General features: G+C 44.2%; 1 protein-coding gene across 12 annotated transcripts in view; it reads left to right on the top strand.

Annotated features, from left to right (window-relative positions):
- Nucleotides 1-21052, top strand: part of HIVEP2 (HIVEP zinc finger 2) — a 169786-nt gene that overhangs the window by 26855 nt on the left and 121879 nt on the right. For 2 of the 12 annotated variants that reach the window (XM_084827730.1, XM_084827724.1), the window contains exon 2: nucleotides 14425-14675. The exons of the other annotated variants lie outside the window; for them this stretch is intronic. The gene's annotated coding sequence lies outside the window, so the exon portion shown is untranslated. The remainder of the gene's footprint in view (nucleotides 1-14424; nucleotides 14676-21052) is intronic. 12 annotated transcript variants of the gene reach the window in all.

The following is a 21052-nucleotide window of genomic DNA, read 5'->3' as shown; positions in this document are numbered from 1 at the left end:
TTACTAATGCTTCCTAAGGCCCACTTGACTTCACTCTCGAGGATGTCCGGCTCAAGTTCAGTGACCGCACTATCATGGCTATCAGGGACATTAAGATCTTTCCTGTATAGTTCTTCTGTGTATTCTTGCCACCTCTTCTTAATCTCATCTGCTTCTGTTAGGTCCCTGCCTTCTTTGTCCTTTATCATGCCCGTCTTTGCACAAAACGTTCCCTTGAGATCTCCAATTTTCTTGAAGAGATCTCTAGTCTTTCCCATTCTGTTGTTTTCCTCGATTTCTTTACATTGTTCATTTAAGAAGGCCTTCTTGTCTCTCCTTGCTATTCTCTGGAACTCTGCATTCCGTTGGATATATCTTCCCCTTTCTCCCTTGCTTTTCGCTTCCCTTCTTTCTTCAGCTACTTGTAAAGCCTCATCAGACAGCCACTTGGCTTTCTTGCATTTCTTTTTCTTTGGTATGGATTGAGTTGCTGCCTCCTGAACAATGTTATGGACCTCCATCCATAGTTCCTCAGGCACTCTGTCTATCAGGTCTAATCCCTGAAATCTATTCCTCACCTGTATATTCATAAGGGATATGATTGAGGTCATACCTGAATGGTTTAGTGGTTTTCCCTTCGTTCTTCAATTTAAGCTGAAATTTTGCAACAAGAAGCTCATGATCTGAGCCACAGTCAGCTCCAGGTCTTGTTTTTACTGACTGTATAGAGCTTCTCCATCTTTGACTGCAAAGGACATAATCAATCTGATTTCGATATTGACCATCTGGTGATGTCCATGTGTAGAGTCGTCTCTTGTGCTGTTGGAAAAGAGTGTTTGCTATGATCGGCGTGTTCTCTTGGCAAAACTCTATTAGCTTTTGTCCTGCTTCATTTTGTACACCCAGGCCATGCCTGCCTGTTATCCTGGTGATTTCTTGACTTCCTGCTTTAGCATTCCAATCCCCTATGATGAAGAGGACATCTTTTTTTGGGGTTAGTTCTAGAAGGTGTTGTAGGGCTTCATAGAACCCATCAACCTCAGCTTCTTCGGCATATGTGGTTGGGGCATAGACTTGAATTACTGTGATGTTAAATGGTTTGCCTTGGATTCATACTGAGATCATTCTGTCATTTTTGAGATTGTACCCCAGTACTGCTTTTCCCACCCTTTTGTTGACTATGAGTGCTACTCCATTTCTTCTAAGGGATTCTTGCCCACAGTAGTAGATATGATGGTCACCTGAATTAAATTCGCCCATGCCTGTCCATTTTAGTTCGCTGATTCCCAAGATGTCGATGTTCAATCTTGCTATCTCATGTTTGACCACCTCTAGCTTACCTTGATTCATTGATCTGACATTCCAGGTTCCTAAACAATATTGTTCTTTACAGCATCAGATTTTCTTTTCACCACCAGACACATCCACAGCTGAGTGTCCTTTCGGCTTTGGCCCAGCCACTTCACTCTTTCTGGCACTACTTAGAAATACCCTCTGCTCTTCCCCAGTAGTATATTGGACACCTTCCGACCTGAGGGTCTCATCTTCCGGCGTCATCTCTTTTAGCCTTTTGATACGTTCCATGGGGTTTTCTTGGCAAGAATACTGGAGTGGGTTGCCATTTCCTTCTCCAGTGGACCACATTTTGTCAGAACTCTCCGCCATGACCTGTCCGTCTTGGGTGGCCCTGCACGGCATAGCTTATGGGTTCACTGAGTTACGCAAGCCCCTTCGCCACAACAAGGCAGTGATCCATGAAGGGGACAGTATCAGTGTAATATGTTCCAACTTCTTACCCCTAACCAACACCCAAAGTGGCAGCATTCTCTACAACAAGGATCCCCAACACGGTAGGTGCCGTGACGCCCACAGGCACCCCCAATGGTGCCCGTAAAGCTCTTCACTCCCTGCCCCCTTCAAAATGTTTTAATAAACAATGGAAAAACATTAGGACGCTAGGTTCTCCTTCCTGTTCCTGGACCTACTACTGATCATCTGTTCAGTGAGCAGGAAGAGAAAGCAACTCAAAGGAGTAGAGGGGAGAGAAAAACGAGGCTAGAGGTGGGGGTGGGGGAGAGAAACAGCAAGGTAAAGAAATAGAGAGAAGAGAAATAGTGAGGCTAGAGACTGGGAGTAGAGAGAAATAGCAAGATAAAGGGGTGAGTGGGAGAAAAAGCACAACACTAGGGGCTAGGAATGGAGAAAAAGAAGGCTAGAGATGGGTAAGGGAGAGAAATAGCAAGGGAAGGGGTTGGGGGAGAGAAATAGCGAGGCTAGAGACTGGAAGGGAGGGGGAAATGGAAAGAGTTGCTTCTTCCATCCACACAGACCTTTCCCCTTTGCACACTCCTCACCTCTTGACTAGCTGGGCCCCTACAGCAGCCATTATGTGACGGGCCACATCCTCCATGGGAGCCATTTTGTGGTAGTGCCCACAGCAGTTTCTGAAGTTTCCAGATGTGCCCTCGGGTCCAAAAAGGTTGGGGACCCCTGCTGTACAAGTTGAAGCTTAGTTGTCTTAAAGGCAGCCCCACATTGAGCACATTACAGTAATCTACTCAAGATGTAACTAGTGCAGGCATGGTTGAAGCTATCCACACGTCCCCAGAGAAAGGGGTTCCATAGATTAAGGGCCACCACTAGTGCCTGCCAGTCTAACAGCTCTTAATGGACAGCATTTTAACTTTGGCCCAGAATTTCACTGGTAACCAGTGCAACTGGTGCAGTATCAGTGTAATATGTATCCAGAGCTCAACTATAACATTGGATAAACTTTAAGATTATGGGGTTTTTTTACAGGCTGGGTTATGTAGACTGAGGTCCTAGTTGCTCATAAACCACTACGATATTAGTATTAGTTGTTTGAATACTATTTTATAAGGTTCAAGATTTGTATTTTACTGTGACAAGCAGATGGTGTTTTTCTCTGCCAGATCTTCGCCAGGGATGGTTTAATACAGTTCTTCCAGTGACATAGATCAACAAGAGATAATTACAAAAAGATTAACATTCTGCACGTGGCTACTTGTACGACAGCTTCTTATTACATTTTGCTATTAACAAGCAGAGAATTGCAGTAATGGGTTTTAACATTTATTTCCCTAGTACTTTCATTGCTGTGTTCTCTGTTAGGTACCTCAGTGCAGTCAGATATAGCATTTTTGTCTGTTTCTCTTTCTTCTATTGCAGCTTCCCCAGTGTGGTGCCATCCAGTTGTTTTGGACTAAGAGCACCTCTACACCAGCCTAAATTCCTGCATTTAAATGGGGCTTTCTGCTTCCGTTTTAAATGCAGCATCACGACTCCCCTTTTCACGTGCTTCGTTTCCCCCCTCCCCTTTTCTCCGCTTCTCCCCGTATCTGAGTCTTCCATATCTTTCATTGATCCTGCTCCTCTTCTTGCCACTTTTCTTCTTTTCACGGAAGGAACTCAAGTGGAACACAACGGGGTAGTTTGATAGCTCATTATCTGTGATTTATTTAAAAACAGAACAAAGGGCATTTAGTGCAGGAGATGTCCTGGAGGCTCACAGTGTCATCTAAAGAGCCTGCAAACTTGATAGCAGGATAAACGCTCCATGTGAGAGAGCCCTATATCTCCCATCACTGTTGATAATTGGCCATGCTGGTTGGAGCTCATGAGAACTGTAGTCCAAAGCATTGGGAGATTGTCTTTCAACTTTCCTGGTTTAAGATCTATATGGTATTGTATTTGAAGGATGCAGTCTTTGTAGGGCTTATGCCATCAGTGTCTTTAAATGAACCCTTTCATGTTCTGCCATATGTGTAAATGGCTGCTGTACACACCAATGCAGAAAAATTAAATTGATGCACTAGGGGTTAATTTCACCAGTGATTTTATAGTAGATTCCTTTTATAATCCATTTGAAAAATAGCAAGTTGCTGGTTCTTTTCATGTTGAGTTTGAAAAAAGAAAATAACTGTTTTCAGGGTCAAAATATTTGGCAATATTAACAATGTTTTATTACCTTGTTCATACCAGAAACATATCTGTTTCTGTTCTTACCTCTTGCTCTCTTCCAAGTGTTCATGTGTACAACAGAAGATAGTTCCATATAGGCTCTCTTCACACCTTGGTTTTTTTTAGCAGGATTGATCTTCTTTAATCACTGGTTTTCATGGGAGCTTTAAACACCGCTGCTGCTCTCCTGCAATCTCACAACTCCCCCTCCCCCCTGTGTTATCTGAGTACGGGGAAACCTGGCATTTTCTGTGCTTGCAATTGAAATTGCCATTTTCCCTCTGTGTATTTCCCCTTTAGCACTTTGTCCCGCTTTGTGTGGGTGGGTGTTAGGTGGTGTTGCAGGGCGGTGTTGAATAACATTGTCATGACAACAAATCAGTGGGAGGGCAGGTCACTGACCACACTTCCAGTGACCATTTCTGTCTCTCTTCCATTCCACTATGGGTGCTTGAACTGTAAAGTGGTTAACCATCCCAAAGGCTTCTCCAAGATCCTCCTGAACACAGCAATGCTTACTTCTGAGTAAACTCAGTGGCTGTAAGGTTTTCCTTTCCTGGGAGTATGTGCCATTGAAATCTGTGTGGTTTGCTTCTGAGTAGGCATGCATAGGAGTGCATTGTAAGTCTACATAGAGTAGCAGTCTTAAGGTCTCCCATCCCCTTCAATGCATTTACTTGGAACCTCCCCCTCCCATTGACTTCACTGACTGCTTCTTCTCCCTTTTGCTCACCAAATTGATGGGCTTTTTTCCTCCCAGAGTGAATGGAGGAGTCTCCCTTCTCAGCCACGCTGGAGAAAGGCTTGACAGTTAGGATTTCAATGGGTATTAAAAGTGCCTTTTCTCCTCCCCTGAATAAATTCATCATGCAGAGCTTGGAATGGTCATTTTTAATGATTTTGTTTCTGAGTGTGGAGTTGTTTTAGATAAGGCAGGTGGTTTTCCATAGTACTCCCTCCCACTTAGCCAGCCACTATCTCTTCTCCTAGCCCACCTTGCAAGGTCATTGGGAAGCCAGAATAAGGGAGAAGAGCAACAACAGTGTGGAGTGGGGGAAGCAAGCTGGATCTAATGAAGAAGGTGTCCCCTGTGAAGCAGTCGCCTGGGGCGGTGGGCTGCTAGGCATGGCTTGGTGCGTTGATTGAATACAAGTCCGTTTGTGGATTTCTTACTTCTCTGGTTGGGAACCTGGAAATCGGTATACCCTTCAAACTCAGTAGTGCAAGCAAAGTACTGCATTTAATTCCATCACACACTGACATATTTAGCAGAGAAGGGCTAGCAGCGCCAGCAACCTCAGGGTAAGCCACTGAGAAGACTCTCTTTCCCTTACCACAAAGTTGGGGGAAGGAGCGGACCAGCTCCCATAGCCCATTATCTCGGTCACTAGAATGGCTTCCGACCTCCTGCTGTGGAGGAGTGGAGGGATGGGGCAGAGCCATCAATCATGTTACAGGAACCAATGTTTAGGGGAGGGGAGGGGGCATTGGGCCAGCAGCCCCCTTCTATCCTGATTGTTCTGTGCAGCTCCACTCAGCCATAAAAGGTATAGAGTGGAGGGATGCGCTATGAGAGATGCCTGTATACAGGGCCAGTGTAAATCCTGGAAAGGATCTGGAATTAAAAGGACCGGTTTGTAGTGGGATAAAATGCGAGGTGTGAAGAGAGCCAAAGACTACATATGCATGATTTCCTGCTCCACATCTCAAAACATGAGATAATGTTTATAAACAAAGCATTGCTTATGGTCATAATACTGCCTGATAACTTTTGCCTCTCTCTCCCCCTCCCCCCGCTCCTCGGATGTGCAGATAAGACTTATATAGGCATGAAATGTTTATTCCACTGAGTGTCCAAAAATAGATTTTCCATTCTTCAGAACAGGTACAGCGAGTAGGAACTTAGCTGTGAGTTCTCTGGAAATCATGAATGCTCCATACATAAACTTTGCTGTACCCTGAGCAAAAATAGTATCTCTCAAGATAGGCTCCTTACTTTTGAGCCATTGAGCCTGGCAAAATGCATTTTTTCTGTTTTTGTATGCAAGTGCAAAAAGTCTCTCTCTCACTCTCACGTAGATGGTTCTCTATATCGTGTGTGTGTGTGTGTGTGCGCATACACGCAAGACCGACACAAGGAAAGAACACCCTCCCCTTTCCCAATGCATTGGAAATGGTTGAACTTTGGCCCTTAATTTGCTGACACCCTAAGGGAATGTAAAGGCAATGACGTATTTGCTTGTTTAATCTGCACAACAGGAAACGCTCGTGGCCTCCCCTTCTTCCTGCTGTGAGAAAGTAGTGTTCTCCCCCCTGCCAACCCCCCCCCCTTGCAGTCCCCCAGCTTCGCAGTAGAGGCTGGCTGAGACCTAGTTTCAGGTCTGCACCTTGCGGTGAGCCAGGGCTAGCACAGTGCCCTGATTGATATTTCCATCTGTGACAGCAAGCCAATCAGCTTGTGCTTACTGTGCTTTAGCAAGGACTGTGAGAAATATGATAATTTTATCTCTCCTTCTCTGCCCCTGCCTCCCCAACCTTTGGAAAAATACCAGGGGAGAAAATGATAGTTTATTTCAAGGTTCACTTTACAAAGCATGTCAGTAGATTCAGCTGATCGGAGGTGACCAGGATATTCTATGATTAATTTCACTTGAAGAGACTACATCACTTGCATAATAGAGATGGCATATCACTTATGCCCATCAGCTGGGTATAAAGCATTCAAGGGATCATGCAGTGAGGTCTGAAATTGCCAGATGATTCTAACTATGAAAGTCCACAACAGTTTTATTTTCCTTGGTGGGTTTTTCCTTTTCTTAAACTACCAACTGGACTTTGCTAATTAACCCTTTCTTGCTGATTCATGGGGACAGAAACAGCAATTTAAAAAAAAACAGTAATGGCAAAATGTGCACTTTCAAGCTAACTGTTGGGAAAGAATCCTGTTTCATATAAACATTCTAAAGCATTACAGCAGAGCAGAGTTCTTATATGTGAGAATCCGTTTAATCCTGCCCGCCTGCCTGCCCCTTTAAAGGCTACTGCTGTAATGAACTTTTGTGTTGTGGAATGATAAGTATTTGTTACTTGAGTCTGAATGTTAACACTTGGTGTAGCTGAATGTCCTTGGTATTTTCCCTATGAAAAACGGTTTCCTTTTAATACTGACAAATGCAGACCTGTGAAATTCTGCAGAATGGTTTTTACATGCATTGCATTGCACCCACACTGCATGTCTGCTGAGCAGGAGATGTGGGATGGCTTCTTTAGGGAAGGTCTCTAGAAGCAACTGAGCTGAGTATGGTTAGATGTTGTAGAATCCAGGGCTTATGCCAGACTATGAGCAGGAAACAATTTTGGGGCGTATTGTTCATCAAGGGATTTCCCCCCTAGATATTCCCTGGTCATAACCTGCCATGATGTTAGTGGCCTGCCTTGGACATCTGTTTTTTTAAAAAATGCTCTTTACTTGTTTATATGGTTCTGGAAAGCTTGCTAGTGTAATATGTTGACAGCCATGTTTGTTAGACCAAATATAGCAGCTCAGGGTATGCATAATACACAGTGTTGGCCTAGAATTATGTAATGGTATTCTTTTATAGCAAGATGCCTAGGAGCAGATGCATAGTGTTGCAGAAACAGATCTCTGGTGTATCTCTTGGGAAGCATTATTGCTTCCCATGAGAGTTGCTGATTCCCCAAAGCAAGGGTCTACTGTGTACCATTGGAGTTCTGGAACTTTAGAGTGTACTACTACCTCATTGGCTATGAGCAGGCCTTAAGGAAAATAAAATGAGTGTTATTTCAGAGAAATATATTATTACATTTACAATTGCATATTCTAACTATTTTTCATTGTGGGATTAGAAGTTGGAATGTGTAAATAAATGAGAATTTGATCAGTGATATGATTTGATCCTAGAGATGCATTCTGGCATTTTTCTTGCTGTTCTATTTCCGGACATGTAAAAGCATCATATGATAATATGTCTAAAGACCCTTAGTTCTGTCTCAACAAAAAATGAAGTCATTTGTTGCTCTTAACACTTGTTCTATTTTTTTTTTAAAGATCTCCCTGTAGGGTTATTATGCATGAACATATTATGACAAACATACCCCTTGGGAGATTTTATACCTGGTTTATGTAAGAGGGAAAGGGAAGGTTATGTGAGTGCATTCTGAATAAGAACAATTGATTTTAAATGAAGACTCTCCCCCAACGCCCCACCTCGGTCTGTCTTAGAGTGCCATCCTGCCATTATCCAAATAATAAACAAAATGTAATAATAATAAATCTTAGAAAACAATGTTCAACTGTGGAGCAAGGAAGGAGAGTTGAAGACTCCTCCCTCACCCACAAGTTCCTCCATTAATTTTTTTCCCCACTTTGTCATGGAGAAATTCTATAAAGCCTGTAAGAAAGTGAAGTGTTGAGATCCATCAACCTTGGTTGCTGGAGATGCTCGTGTGTGTGTGTGTGTGTGTGTGTGTGTGTGAGTGTGATAATACACATGCATGGCTCTAACAACAAATAGGTTTCCATAGCATTCTTTTGCAAGTCAACATCTTTTTATTATAAACTCTTTCCGTGTGTATTCTGATGGTTCAAAACAAAATCCAAAGACCCCTCCACTGCCTGGCAGTTCCCCAGCAGCTGTGTTTTGACTGGTCTCATCCATTTTGCTGCAGTTCTCTACTAATTTCCATGTTTATTCCGGTATGTGGAGAAGTCATGTTCATCCTCCTAATTCTGCAACAACTCTGCAAAGCGAGTGTTGATCATTTCAGGTGTTCTTGTCTCCTTACTTCTGCTATTGCATGGAGAATTTCTATGCCAATACCCATTCATTCCTGTTGACGCCTGATGCTTGAATGGAAACAATCTGCATTATGGGGGCCGGGGGGGAGGCACATGCAAGGGCAAGCCATTAGACGACCAGCTCTTTCAGGTTATTTTTAAACATTACGTTTTTATTTTTAAATATTTCTATGGCTTTTGCATGGTGGCTGCAATATAACAATTGGCCTTTTATTACACTGCTTTGGTAGCAGGGAATTTATAAAATCCTTTAGCATTGCAATCAAGAGCTGAAAGCACATGGACTGAGACAAATAATTTAGCACTTGGACTTTACTCCATGTCCGGCTTGATGGCAATGTTTAGGGCAGTTGTCTTGTAGAGATGTGTCTCCCAAGCACTGCTGCTGTACTGCCGGCATAAAAATGGAAAAGAATAGAGGCAGCACAACAGTAGTTCTTTGTTGATGGCACCCTAGTTGCTATGCCTTTTTGTTCTGTTGCTTTGTTCCGTTCTGGTCTTTTGCTGGGCTATTTGTTTGTGTGGTGCTTCGTTTTCATAATTTGCATGAACAGTTAAAACCAGAATGGCAGACTTCCTCTCACATTTATCCATTTTATCAAACTTTCCAGAGAGTGTTTAACTTTTTGTTTGTTTGTAGTTTTCATTTTGTGACAGTCTAGTGCACTGGGTAAAAAAAATATTGCATTCGACCTGGGAGACAATATGTAAACTTCTTTTCAGATATGAAGCTCACTGTTTGATCCTGCTATGCGTTAGAGCTGATTTAACTGTGATATCAAGTCTATAACTAAAAAGCCAATTATCAGCTTAGTGGTGTTAATAAAAATTATATACTCCAGTTCTTTTGGCAACGAAGCCCCTTGGGCATGATGCCGAGTGGGTCCCCTCCCTCAGTGAGTCTGTGTTCTCACTGCTATCATCACCGACCATTATTGCACCTCATAGTCTCTCTCATCATTGTTACCGCTAGCAAGTAGGCAGCAAGTACTGCTCCTCTTTCTCTCCACCACCGTTGTCTCGGCCGGAGTGAGACACAGGTGAACAAGCAGGTTGCAATGGTAAAGAGAAGGAGAAAGTCTGGGATGGCGGGCTGTCTTGTCAGTGGGCCCCTGCTGGGGTGTGGGCCCTCGGCTGGTGCCTGGCCATGCCTACCCTTTGACATTCCCATGCCTATCCTGAGAACTGGCAAATAATTTGCTATTTAATCATATCAGCAGCATATGTTGTGATGTCCTCCTAGAATGGGGTAAAGGGGACCTCTCATACGCTTCATTCAGGTACAGAGGGATGGCCTCACACTTTACTGCAGGGCAATGGCAGTCACTGGTACTCCCAAGCCAGCCTTGAGGAAGTGCTTCTGTGCAATGCAGGACCACTGCACAAAGGGCTTTAGGTGGGGGTGGGAGAGAGATGTGCAAAATGAATGGGTTACCCTGGCTCTTATTGCAGGATCCTGTGGGTATAGGCCTGTCTTTCTCCTGCTGATGCAACATACTGCTGTAAAAATGGTGTAGCTAAGAGGCTCAGTGGTGTTTTGGGGTGCTTATTTCACGCTGAATGCTGCTTTAGCTCTTGCAGCACAAGTAGAGGCGTGCTCCATCAGCTGGATATAATCAGGCTATCTGTTCTGTATCAAAACTGCTATATTTGAAAACTAGCCCCCTTTTTGCATCTGATGCTAGGAATTTTCCACTGAGGAAGCTGAAATAATTCCTCTCAATTATATGTTACTATTTGCTAGCTTAAAAACCTGTAAAAATGTAATTTTCACTAACTACTTAGTTGCACAGGATGCGCTGCATGGAAATTAGCAGGTGCAAATGAAGTTCAGTTTAAGGAGGGGAGGAAGGAAGGAAAGTTGTATTTTGCACTGTAGAATTCAATGCTAAGATTTTAGCTGCAAGTGCATTTATTAGCTCTTACATAGGGAAGCGGTTTGTGAGGGGGAAAGCTAAACAAAATTTTGGTTTTGGCTGGTGACCAGAATGCAGAACTTGTGTTGCAAAAATGATGGCACAGGGTTTGTGATAGTACAGATAAGGGGCTTCAAGTGACTATGGGCTGGGGAGGGTAAGGTAAGAGAGGAGAGAGATTTTTTCCCTCTCCTCACCCTTGCCATGAGTTCCTTATCTGGTCTATAAAGGACACTGGGGAGACCAGGCCTGAATATCCTTAGAGTTCCATGGAACCCGGTGGGTGAGAGAAACTTGGAAGGGCTGGAGCTGTACCCCCAGAGTTCTAGGGATGTAGTGTCAGTCCTCTTCCTTAGTGCCCCAAAAGGGCACAGGGCTGAAAGGTGGGGAGTAAGTGATGCCATGGCAGGGTCTTGTCTTTGGCTAATGGAATGAACATAGCAGTGGTACTTGTCCCCTAGTCACTCTAGTCCTTGTGATAGAATTGGTTCTGAAGTGCATACAAGGGGGTTGAGCAAACTCATCTCCCCGTTTTGGTGCTGAACCCATCACAGGGGGATTTTGCTGGACTGAAGAAGTGCTAGGGTTTTCTTGCCACCAGAGTTAGCGATCCTGTCGAAGCCATGACTGATCTGTGGAATGGGGAGATGACCTGGGCGGCTGACCCAATAGCTCTTAGGCACCCTCTCATCATGTTGAGCCCTGGGTGCTTTGTTTTTGGAGGAGCTGAGGGCAATAAAATGCTTTGGGTGACGCTAAAGCGGCATTGGAGGGAGACTTGCGACAGAGCCAATCATTGTCAAAGCTTACTCTGTAGCGGTGGAGGCAGCAAACGGATTATTCTTCTCTGCCTCTGTTACATCAGTACAGTGTCATCTAGCTGAGCTGTTTCAAGTGGTGAGGTAGTGTTAATACATTCTGAACCTCAGAGTGGTGGAAGTGAGCCCTTAGCAGCTCTCCGTGATGACCTGAAAATGTGGGTAAGCTACTTAGAGGAGTGAAGCCTACTACCTGCTTATGGATCCTTGCCCATCCAGGTGGATTAAAGCTGCCAGAGGGGGGCTGGCCAAGTGGGTAGGGGATGTGGTGAATGCTTCTATGAGGGAAGGTATTGTTCCCATCTCCCTAAAGGAGGCAACTGTGAGACCATCGATGAAGAAGCCTACACTAGATCCCACCAATGTATAATTATCAACAGTCTCCAATCTTACATGTTAAAGCAAGGTTCTTGAGTGGGGTGATGGCAGCACAACTTCAGGTTTTCTTGGATAGAGATTTTCCCTTGGGCAACACAAGGTACTTCACCCCCTATTGTATGGCGATGATGGGGGATCTCTATGGCTAGAGACAATCCTGGATCAACACCCCCCTCCCAGATTCCTTATCTTTCAATATGCCCACAATTGATTTTTGAGCATTTTGGTTAATAAATGTCAATTGGCTGACAGGCCATGGATTTTTCTCCGTTTTTGCTGAGATGTTAGATTCACTGGTGTTCGAGACTGTGGACTTGGAGACTGTGGCCCTCCTGCAGCTATTGCCAGGCATGTTCTGGGGATGTTTTGGGTGATGACATCATTAGGACACGCCCAGGAAAAAAACAGGGGAAAAATGGGGAAAAAATTGAAAATGCAATCCCTCTGCCTCCCCCTGACCCTGGTCAGAAAAAAGTCCCTGGGAAAACATGGTTTGGTTTTTTTCTCCCCCCCCACCCCCAGCCTTCACACTTCACACATCAAAGGATGTGACGCTTGCTCACGCAATCCCTCAGTTGCCATTTTTGCTGCAGGCAGTCCTCTAATGATGAGGTCTTACCTAGTAATGTAGATACGCCTGTGGGGTGGCCTCTGTCCCCAAACCCCTGCTTCCCATGTCTTCAGGCACATGTACCTGGGTAGAACGCTATAGGCTCCCCAAGCTGCAACTCACCTTGGCCCAGCCACCTACTGCCCATGACATCTCCCTCTGTCTGCTGCCCTCCCGTGGCTGCTGCATGCTTGCCCTCAATCCCTGGTGATGCACTTCCAGACTGTAATGCTACACAGATCCTGGCCCTAGTGGGTGGTGGCTCACTCTCTGCAAACTGTGGGACCTCAGGAGCATCCTGCAGGGTGTGTGTAGCATGTTTTCCCCTTGGGTTATTTTAACCAATATCCCTGGAAGCATGTGTGCGTTTGTTCATGTGTCTTTATAATTCGACCGACCGACCCCATTTCAATACAGTCAGGGTCAGAAATATTGGAACAAAGATAACTGTTTTGGCAGTTGGCCTCTGTACACCACCACATTAAAGTTGAAAGGAAACACACCCAGATGGGAGTGAAGTCAGGACTTTCAGCTGTAATTCAAGGGGGTTGACAAAAGTGGGGCACGAACCATTCAGGAAGTACAGCCAGTGGCATACACACACATCCATCATTGGTGGCTCATAAGTAATGGAACAAACCAACATCATTTCAAACTTAAGGATCGCCTTTAATACCTGGATGAAAATCCTTTGCAGTCAATGACTGCCTGAAGTCTGGAACCCATGGACATGGCTAAATGCTGAGTTTCCTCCCTCGAGATGCTTTGCCAGGCCTTTACTGCAGCTGCCTTCAGCTGCTGCTTGTTTGTGGGTCTTTCTGCCTTCAGTCTTGTCTTCAGTAAGTGAAAAGCATGCTCTATTGGGTTGAGATCAGGTGACTGACTTGGCCATTGGAGGACATCCCACTTCTTTGCCCTGAGAAACTCTTGGGTAGCTTTTGCTGTATGTTTTGGGTCATTATCCATCTGCAAAATGAACCAGCGCCCTATCAGTTTGGCAGCATTTGGCTGAATCTGAGCAGAAAGTATAGCCCTATACACTTCAGAATTCATCCTGCTGCTTTTATCAGCAGTCAGGTCATCAGTAAACACCAGTGACCCGGTTCCATTGGCAGCCATACATGCCCATGCCATAACACTGTCTCCACGATGTTTGACAGATGATGTGGTATGCTTTGGATCATGAGCTGTTCCTTTCCTTCTCCATACTTTTCTCTTCCCATCATTCTGGTACAAGTTAATCTTAGTTTCATCAGTCCAAAGAATCCTCTTGCAGAACTGGCCAGGCTTTTTTAGGTGTTTGCTGGCCAAGGCTAATCTGGCCTGTCTGTTCTTGAGCGTTACCAGTGGTTTGCACCTTGTTGTGAAGCCTCTGTATTTACATTCATAAAGCCATCTCTTGACTGTAGATGTTGACAATGACATGCCTACCTCCGCAAGAGCGTTCTTGACCTGGCTAGATGTTTATTTTATTTATTTATTTATTTTATTTATTGCATTTATACCCCGCCTTTTTTCCTCTTGCAAGGAACCCAAGGCGGCTTACATTATCCTCCTCCTCTCCATTTTATCCTCACAACAACAACCCTGTGAGGTGGGTTGGGCTAAGAGTGTGTGACTGGCCCAAAGTCACCCAGTGAGCTTCCATGGCCAAGTGGGGACTAGAACCCAGATCTCCCAGCTCCCAGTCCAACACTCTTGCCACTACACCACACTGGCTCTCACTGTTGTGAAAGGGTTCCTCTGCACCATGAGCAGAATTCTGTGGTCATCCACTTTAGTTGTCTTCCGTGGTCTTCCAGGCCTTTTGCTGTTGCTGAGCTCGCCAGTTAATTCCTTCTTTTTCAGGATGTTCCAAACGGTTGTATTGGCCACCCCCACTGTTTTTACTATCTCTCTGATGGGTTTATTTTGTTTCCACAGCCTAATGATGGCCTCCTTCACTTGCATGGACACCTCTTTGGGCCTCATGTTGGAGTTCCAGTGAACAGCTACCAAATGCAAATGTAACACTCAGAACCACCTCCAGGCCTTTTGTCTGCTTGATTGGTCATGGAGTACCCAGGAAACAGGCCACACCTGGCCAGGCAGCCGCTTGTCAGCCATTCGGTCCATTACTTATGAGCCCCCAACGATGGGTGTGTGTGTCTGCCACTGGCTGTCCTTCCTGAATGGTTAGTGCCCCACTTTTGTCATACCCCTTGAATTACAGCTGAAAGTCCTGACTTCACTCCCATCTGGGTGTGGTTCCTTTCAACTTCAGTGTGGTGGTGTACAGAGGCCAACTGCCAAAACAGTTATCCTTGTTCCAATATTTCTGGCCCTGACTGTATATGATAATTACCTACTCACAAAGGAAACAAAAAATCCTGTGGCTGGATTTCAACAAGCAACCTCCTGTGCCTGCTTTGTAGACCGCAAGCCTCTTTTGTTCATTTCTGCTGTCTGCTTTTATGTCTGTATCCTATTGGAGGGGTAGGAAGAAAATAAAGTGTTTTGTCCATGGGGAGACTTGAACCAGTGACCTTCTGATCATGTTTGTGGCTGCTTTAACAGACAGCACCACAGGGTTTTCTTGGTTATTCTTGTGGCAGCTGCCTTGTTCTCTGTATTCCTTGTGTATTGGGGCATGGCAATGTGATGTCTGCAGTGCTGGCTCAAGCTGAGAGGGTTGGTTCCCTCCATGTCCGCATGGTGTGTGGGCACCTATGCTGGCATAGTGCCTAGTTGGTGTGCTGTGGCGGTGTTTCGGGGGACACTGTGGCCATTTGCTGTGGGGTTTTTTTTCTGTTTGTATATATTTTCTGCTTGTGTGTTTTCCCCCTTCCGTTTTAGGCTGAACAGACATTGAAAAAGGCAGCCATTCTGACAACACGGTGGCAGTGTATCTTCAGTCCAGAGTAATGCGAGTAGTACAGGATTGCTCTGTCAACCATTCTGGGATAGTTGCTGTGCTTTAGTATGAGCTGAATTAATGCAGTTACATTTTAAAGAGCTGAGACTAGAGCTGTGAAGAACGGCAGGATGCAAGCGCAATGGGACATGGCTGACAGTCAACAATTTGTGTTCTGCATCTGTGAAAAGTCCCATGTGTTTTTGTAATTTAAATTCAGCATTCATTTAGCAATGAAATAGTAAGGGAGGATTAGATTAAGGGAGGATCCTTTTGGGGTCTCTTTTCATATATATATGTAGGGGTGTGTGTGTATGTGTGTATTTAATTAGTTAATAAATTAATTAATGGAGGAGAATGTAGATGAATGTAAGCAACTCTAGTCTTAACCTCAGCCCTCCCCCTGCACCTCACTGCAGTATGGTGATAATAGGCTGGTATTCTTTCATCGTGTTGGCATAGCAAATACTGAGGTAATGTGAAGCACACTGACCACACTAAAATGCTGTATCAGTGGCAAGCTTTATTATTAATCATGTAAACCAAGGGTAGGCAATGTGAGGGACCTTCAGGACATCCACAAAGGTGCCTTTGCCTTCCCACTTTAAAAAAAATTAATACATTTCCTTACTGACAGCTGGAATTGCTGTGAAATAGGTTTCTGTTAGTGCTGAAAACTGGGGGCTCAAAGAAGTTGCTCAGTGTGTTGGGGTTCAGACCCCAGCTCTGCCTTGTACCCAGTATTTTGGGCAGGTTACTTGCCTTTTGCCACGCGTCCCTTGGTAGCCATTTTGTGGTGGTGCCCAGGACAGTTTCTTAGATTGCCAAATGTGCCCACAGCCCAAAATAGTTGCCTACCCCTAATGTAAACGTTCCACTAGGCTAGGCACTGTACAAATCCATAAAACAAGGACTATTGCTGATTCAAAAATGATATTCTCTGTGATCACAAAGGCTTTGAGAGATAGCCAGAGATTTATACCTTTTGCCTAGAAAGCCAAAAACAACCCAGCTGCACCAATTGGCTATGATGTAATTGCTTAAATGTGGGGATAGATTCAGGACATGTTGCTTTGCATTTAAACTCCAATATTAGTGATGGCTAAAGTAAGTATTTCCCAACGGGATGCTCTCCAGGGGCTTTATACTACAACTCCCATCAGCCTCAGCCAGCATGGCCAATGGTGAGTGCTGGGAGTTGTAGTCCAACACATCTGGAGGGTACCAGATTGGAGAAGGCTGGCTAAGATGGATATATAAACACACATGCAAGTATCAGACTGGATTGATTTTTAAAACGGGTGAACTGCATTTTATTTTGGTTCTGAATCATTTGATAGGATATAATTAAGGTTTGTTTATCTGTTACATTTCTATCCCTTCTTTCCTCCAAGGAGCCCAAGGCAGCATACATATCCTCTTCTCCATTTTATCCTCACAACAACCCTGTGAGGTAGGTTAGGTCGAGAGTCAGTGACTGGCCCAAAGTCATCCAGTGAGCTTCAGGGCCAAGCACGAACTAGAACCTGGTTCTCCCCAGTCCCCATCCAGCACTCTAGCCACTGCACCACACTGGTTTAGAGGACGTTCTTGTAGAAACCACAAACCAATTTGAATCCCTGCTTGTAACACATGATTTATAACAATACTTCAGGACTGCTAATTCTGCTTGTTATCTGTCAACACTTTAAAGAACACCTTGAAGTAAGTACTGAATTTAACAAAGACCTCCACTTAAGACACAGCATGTTTGTTGCATTCAGGTCACATCACCTCCCCCCCCCCCGTCCCGTTCTTCAAATTCATTGCATCTTTTCTCCTGTTTAATTATAGGTTTGGCCTACCTGGCAGGTCACAAAGCAGTTTAACATTTGGTGCTTCCATTTCTTACATCTGAGTTTCCATTATGATCTTTTTATTTTGGTACATTGACATTTGTGCTCGATGATGGACTGTCTTAACAATAGTTTGCAGATCTATGATAGCATTCATATTTGATGACTTTTATATCTGAAGGTGAGAATTAGAGGGGAAAAGTGGAACTTGCAGCCACATATTGCCATGTGGAGTGTTCCACTCCATGAGCCCTTCGTTTTCTATTCCCCCTGTGCCCCAACATTCAGTTTTAATTGAGCGGGGCCCCATCTACACGGAGGATTTACTCTGGTTCTGCTGAGCCCCACAGACAATTGTGGAAGATGATGTTCCCCCGCTCCGCATCAGTCATGTTTTTTTCTGCCCCCAAAGCTGGGTTTTTTGCAAAGTCAGTTTGCACTGGATTTCGTCCTCGACTTCAGTGTGGTTTGGGAGTCTGTGTGACCTCAGTTGGCTTCAGTATGGGGTTCAAAGGAAGCAGAGGTGATAGGCGGAAGGGAAAGTTGCATCATGGAAGGATGGACACATGGAGAGGAGTTGGCTAAACATGTCTACTTGGAAGTACCTCCAAGACTTTGCTGAGTACAGAGCAGAGAGAAGGGTCAGGAGAATTCCCTTGCCTCTTAGTTTAAATCTTCACTCATCCGGAGGTGCACAGAAGTTGAATGGGTTTAAAAGGTTATTGCCCCCCAGTGAGCCTTACTCCACTGAGAAAGGGTGGATATGAGGAGACAGGTGGGCTAAACATGTCTACTTGGAAGTAACCTATTACCTTCATTTGCACTTCGCTGAGCACAGGAGCAGAGAGAGGGGTCGGGAGAATTCCTTTGCCTGTTGGTTTAAATCTCTGGACCAGCGTAGGTGTGCATTCATGTAATGAGTTTAGAAGGTTATCACCCCCAAGTAACCTTTACTCCCACCGAAAAAGCGTGGACACGAGGAGAGGTGTGGGCTAAACATGTTTACTCGTAGTAACTCATTGCCTTCAATTTCACTTCACTCTGTTTCACCAGAACAGAGAAAGGGGCTGGGAGCAAGCTTCTGCTCATTTGCTGCACTGCACCTATGTAGTTGATGATGTTCTGTTCTACTCACAGGACTCTGCCCACCCAACCCTAAACTAATGTGGGTTATGTTACAGTTCACAGTTGCCATTTGCCCTGTGAAAAAAATTTTTTTTTGTCAATGTATACACTGCTTTACTGGCTGCTTTCCATGTGCCATGGAAGGAGCTAATTCGATTTCTTGAAAATCTACTTTTAAATGGAATCGCATTGGAAAGTGTCTCCATGTAGATGGGGCTTAGGATTTTTTTTTCTCCATTAGGGATTCTCTTCCTAGAGATTGTTTGTACTTCTGCAAACCTTGCAGATATTTTTCTCTTGTTACTCAGTAGTCCCAGGTTGGCTGCATAGCCATCATAACTCATCACCTGATCTCACTTTTAGTATAGACAGGTGGGACCTGCAGCAAATGTTGCAATGTGCAGTGTTCGCATTCAGGGTTCCTGCCAACAGCCATGCCCTCTTCCAGGATACTTCATTTCATGCAGCCCATCAGTCTTATATAGTGCCCACCAGGGACTGAGAAACCATTGCAGAAACAATGCAATTCTCAAACTCTTGCTGGGCCACAATAACATAGCTGGTGGGCTGCATTTGGCTTGGTGGGTTACATGTTGTGCAGGTCCCCTTTACATTGTCACTGCATGTGTGTGCATGGATAATGTAGTTTGGAATCTAGGAGTGTGACATTTATTGCAATTACAGAGTTGTATCCCTTCTGAATGTTTTGTAAGTTCGGTCATATATTTTGGAATGGCTAATATTTTATATGCAGGGTAAAACAAGCACTGAGAGTATAAGAGATACCATCATAGTGGTGGTATTAACTTTCAAAGCTCTAAATGGCCAGGTTACCTAAAGGATCATCTCCTCCCATATATACCTGCCCAGACCCTACAATTGTCTTCAGAGGCCCTTCTCCAGGTGTCCCCACCAAAGGAGATGAGACGGGTGGCTACTAATCAGAGGACCTTTTCCGTTGTGGAATGCCCTCCCCAGAGATGCTTGCCTGGTGTCTACATTGTGGTCTTTTTGGCTCCAGGTGAAGACCTTCTTAGTTTCTTAGGCTTTTTAGTCTTTCAGTCTCTGTTGTTTTTAAATCTGTTACTGTATTTTTAAATCTGTACACTGCTGCTGGTTTTTACTTTGGTTCTATATAGTAGTTTTAAACTTTTAAACATTTTTATATTATCTTCTATTGTGCTGTATTTTATGGTTTTAATTGTTGTGAACCACCCAGAGAGCTTCAGCTGTTGGGTGGTATAGAAATCTACTATTATTTATTTATTTATTTATTTCCAATAAGTCTAATAAGCAAACAAATAAATGACAGGATAAGGAACAGAATCCAGACTTTGTGGCTCACATTTTTGTTGTGTTCCTGCATAAACTCAGTGAGGTGAACTCGATATCTGAATGTGTTCCTTTAAGATAGGAGTGGGCAAGACATGGCCCTTGGGCTGAATGTGCTACCCCCGGCCTTCTGTGCAGCTCCAGCTGCCTCTTGCTACCACTGAATATGTAGCTGTAAACAAAGCTAAATAGGCCCTTTTCTGTCACTGTGCCATTGAATATTGTCAGCAAATGGCTGGGTGTTTTTCCTGCTTCTGCTGTTGCAGCACTGAGTTGACTGGCATGGCAGTCAGGGGCAGCCCCTGGTGGGGTCTGAGGGAGGTGAAATTGGCTCACAGGCCCCTGCAAGTTGCCCATCCCTACTTTAGGAGTATTTTGTAGTGAGGAAGGAACAGACACTGATGGAATGCAGATACAGATTATTTAAGAATTTGTATAGCCTTGTATTCTCTTGTATACACCTGTGATTTGTAAAACCCTGTGTGCACAAGCTAGAGAATGGTCCCAAGGTGTTTGATTTCATTCCATCTCTAAAGATAAGCATAGCTGGAGCTAGCCAAATGGGAGACCTGGGGGACCCCACCTATGAGTTCTTTGGAGGAAGGCTGAGGTAGAAATAGGATATCTCTTCTGACTGAGTCACGGCCGTACAAAAATGTAGGTGTTTTCTTAGGGACTAGAAAGATACAAATGTCTTAGTGGCCCTGATTACCAGCAAGTTCTGAAATCAGACATGATATTTTCTCCTCTGTAATGGAGATATAGAAAATACCCCCCTCCCCATGAAGTTCCTTTTATGATGCAAGCTGAACAGGTGTGTCACTGCTGAAGACTGTTAATCAGGCTGCAGAATTCTACAGCCTGATAAACAGCCTTACAATCTTATTACTGAAAAATAGGAACTTAGCTACCATCCATCTTTATAGAAGCATCTGGTGGGTAAAAATAGTAGCGCAAATGGTTCCGCATCGTGTTGGCCAATTGCATTAGTTTTTGAATATAGTACAAACATAATTTGATTTTTTTTTTTTTGCTTCTGCAGAGCCAGTCGTATCCATGTGTATGTTTTGGCTCCTGTTAACAATCACATCACTTCTTTGTGCTTCAGAATGATACCCTTTTCTCTCTTCTTTCTTTGCTGCCCCTACTCCATGTCTCACACCTACTCTTGTGATCTCAGGGATTATTTCTGTTGCAATCTCATAGCCTCAGTGCATACAGTTCTGTTTGATTACATGTTTCACTTAAAACTGTGTTCTTTCTGAAATGCGGGTTTGGTTACCATTGCTGACAAACTGTGTCTGGGACTAGAAAACTTTTGAGAACTTGCTGTTACATTTTATGCTGTGGGTATCTCTCCGTCCCC

This window comes from Heloderma suspectum, chromosome 1, assembly GCF_057233095.1.
Source record: "Heloderma suspectum isolate Gila_16-S chromosome 1, 16-S_ref, whole genome shotgun sequence".
In the NCBI taxonomy this organism is placed as follows: Eukaryota; Metazoa; Chordata; class Lepidosauria; order Squamata; family Helodermatidae; genus Heloderma; species Heloderma suspectum.
The sequence above is the reverse complement of the archived record's forward strand: the minus strand, read 5'-3'. Positions and strand labels throughout refer to the sequence as shown.